This window comes from Neurospora tetrasperma (genome assembly GCF_000213175.1).
Source record: "Neurospora tetrasperma FGSC 2508 unplaced genomic scaffold NEUTE1scaffold_4, whole genome shotgun sequence".
In the NCBI taxonomy this organism is placed as follows: domain Eukaryota; kingdom Fungi; phylum Ascomycota; class Sordariomycetes; order Sordariales; family Sordariaceae; genus Neurospora; species Neurospora tetrasperma.
The window spans coordinates 3051492-3055418 of NW_009799102.1; positions in this window are offsets into that span (position 1 = coordinate 3051492).

The window sequence follows — 3927 nt, forward strand, 5'->3', positions numbered from 1 at the left end:
CCCCCCCCCCCCCCCCCTCCGCGAGAAGGCTCAGCCTTAGAGCTGTAAAAAAGAATTTAAAAGTATAAGAGTAAAAAGTTTAAAAATAATAGTTCGACCGCTTCTTAAGTAGAGGATAAATACCCTTAGGGTGGAATCTAATATAAGGTTGTAGATTATTACCTCTATTCTACTATACTATACTATTTTATTATATATTGTTTTTTTTATTGGGTATTTGTACTGGCTCTCTTACTTAATAATCCGTTTATTATCTTTATTTCTTTTTTATTGATCTATTTAAACGCTTTAGCGTAGGTCCCTCTTTTCCGTTTTTCACCGGTTTATTATTATTAAGATAACCCCTCTATAATAAGTCCTCTAACTATTTATATTTTTAAAGGTTGAAATTTAGTAGCGAACCGGGCTTATTGGGGTTTTCGCGGTAGAATTTATATAATAGTAAAGGAGAGTTTTTAAAGTTGCTAGCGGGGTATTATTTAGGGTTGGGGCCCTAGCTTTTCTATTTTACTTAGTAGTATAACTTTTTTTAATTTAATCTAACTATTAGTATTTTTAATACTTCCTATTCCTTTTACTCCCCGACTATTTTACCTGCCGGGTTTCTATTAGCCTATCCTAATAAAGGATTACTATAGTCCTTCCTCAACCGGTCTATATAATAAATTCTAGTACCTCTCTATAACCTCAGTAGGTTTAATTCGTAGGAATAATTATATAGTATTTTAATCCGGTAGGGATTTTTATTAAAGGATAGTCGAGTTTACTATTAGGCCTATCCGTAGATTAACCCCGCTTAATGATAAATATTTTATCATTAACCGTAAAACTTGGTTCGTATTTCAAATAATTTATTCATTTTACCTACTTAGTTTAGGCCTTTATAATAGCTGCCTTGGCGAGATTTTGGAAATCTTAAATAGTCTTTATAATATATTATCCTTCTTATTATACTAAGCGCTCTATAGTTAGTAGACCTTGTAAAATTATTCGTAGGTTTAAATTAAAAGGGGTGGGTATTAAGAAGCCGAAGATCATTTTGTATAGGGATGGGCTGCTTACATTATTATAAAATAAGGTCGCTTATATTGCGTTTAATACGGGTAATACTTATGAGAGCATGATCCTACGAGAGATAGACTGCAAGATTAGAAGCTACAAATCAAAGTAATATTAAGTGTAAAGAAGGAAAGGGAAGTAAGTAAACGCTGGCATTGTGAATCTGAATATATAAGTCGATTCTACTACGCGTCGCCGCCTTCCCGATCCGTACAGCCTATCGATAAGCGTCTAGACCTCCTTCCATCCCATATCGCCCCTTGCCTACGCCCTATGCCCGGTACTCTGGGCTCTTATCTAGGCATATTATAATATTACCCCTCCCTTTAAAAAAGAGAATATCTATTTGTACGGACTAAAAAGTCTGTTTGTACGGTCTCTAAAATTAAAACTTTAAAGATTTCTCTATAATAGCGTGGGGGTATATGTTCTAAAATAGGCTCATTATTTTCAGGTTTTTTTTTGTACATTTTTGAGTGTTCAAATTATACTAAAGGGCACCCTAGAACCTTAGGAACGGAAATAGTACTTATAGAATCTAAAAGAATAATAATAATAATAATATTCTTTTACCCTAGTTATATAACTATAGCGCTATATTGGCATGGGGTCCCTCTCCAGTTCTCTAGAGGGAAAACCGTATAGCATTAAGCGCCGCCGGATGAAAACCCCTAATTTTATTTCAATTGTAATTTACTTACACCGCTCCTACTTTATTTACAACTATAATAATTCTTACCCACCGCTATAGTAAATTAATTTCGTCTCTTCCTTCGCTACATTATTTTAATATTAGAGTAATAAGAATAATTGGAATATAGTTAAGGACGCCGCCGTCCTTCACCGCTTTTCCTTTTCTACTTTTACTACTCCTTCCTCTACTTTCTTCCTACTTTTCCGTCCTATCTTCCCGCCTATATCCCTACCCTTCCGTTTTATTATTCCTATTTATATTTACTTCCGCCCTATCCTTTTACTTTTTAATCCTTAGTTCTACCTCTATTTACAATAGTATAAGGGCCTTTTCTTCTAATTATATAATTTTCCCTACGGCACCCCTTTCTAATTTCCTTCTACCTTTTTTCTTTTTTATTATAACGTCCTTTAAAATAGCTTCCTCTAGTTATAACCGTCCTAACCCAATCGACTTTACTTCTAATTTTAAAGTTTCTTCTTTAAAAGCGTTTCTAGTCTCTACGGCTTTTCCTAATTTTACGGCCCCGGTTTACTTAGAGCCTATAATATTTTTTTATATTCTTTATAGTAATCCGGATTTTTAAATCCCCTAAAATTAGTATACTTATTCTTTCTATTATTCTTAATTCTTATATTAATTTATATAATATTATCTGTAAAATTCCTTACTTTTATTATACTTTAGATTTTGCTACGGTCCCAAAATCCAATAAGAGACCTATTAATCTTAACGCTTTTCGTAAAATTATTATTAATAAAACCTATTTCGTTTTAGCTGCCTATAAATTCTATATCTTTTTCTTTTTCGCCCTTCCTTTCTAATTAATATTATATTCCTAATTACTAACCTCTAAATTATAATTTATATTTATACTCCCGGTAAATATATATTAAATATTCCTATTAGTTTTTATAATATTTATAATATTATTTAGTTTATAATTATTATTATAATATTAAAATAGCCCAGCTGGATATTGTTAGAAATTGGATACCTTCGCTTACGATATTTAGTAATTTATTAAACGTATATATATTTATTTAGCGTAAAATAGTCTCCTGAATAATATTACTAACCTTCCTTATACTTTGTATTTTAATATTACTATTTTCTAATAGAAGGGATATTATACGCTATATATAAAGGATATCTTCTATAATCGTACTCCCTCCGGCCCCAGTTTTAATAGTATAATAAATCCGGTTTATATTATTTTTAATTTTGATAGTAGTATAATTACTCCTACGCGTATTATATTTAGTCCTAGTAATAGTAGTACGGCTATTCCTATTTATATAGTCTCCGGTTTTAATTATAATAGTACTACCCTTAGTAGCCCTATAACTATTAATACCCCCGGCCGCCCTATTATAAATAATAATTAGGTTTAGTAGTATTATAATATTATTACGAATTAAATTCGTATAATAAAGCTTTTCGAAGAGCTTTTTAAGTGTAATTAAGCGTTAAATAGATCGTATTTCGATTTTTGACTATAATTATAGTATAAATAATATTTATAGATGATATAATTGTTTCCTCCCCGCTTTTTTATTCTTTTATTCTAATATTATTAATAATTTATTCCCTCTTTAAAAATACTTTACGAATTCCTTATATTACTCCTCCTCTAATTTGATTACTAAGTAATACTCTTTTAATCTACCGAATTTTAATACTTATAATAGAATCCTCTTGGTTTTAATTCTATTATTTGAGTAATTTTGGAATTCCTCTTTTATTAGTAGTTAGTTTTTAATATCTAATTAGAAGAAGCCTTCCGTATTAAAGTGGTTTAGGACAATATAGGCGAAGGTCTCTTTTTTTAATCTATAAGTATAGACGGGCGTTTAAATATTTAATACCTTTCTTTAAAAGAAAAAAGCTTAGAGTTTTATAACTTCTATTTTAATTTAGATTAGGAAGGAGCTTTTAACTTTAATTAATAAATATAATTTATTATTATTTTCTTCCAATATTCGAATTCCTCTCTTTTTCTTTTTTTTCTTTGTATTAGCTATATATTATTAAATAGCTTTATTACTAAATTTAGGAGTAAGGTTAGTAATAGTAAATTTATACCGCCGACCTAATTTAGCTATTACTACTATTAGTTAATAGTTATAGTATAATACCTACTTTCTATTCGTTACGTCCTCTAACTATTTTTC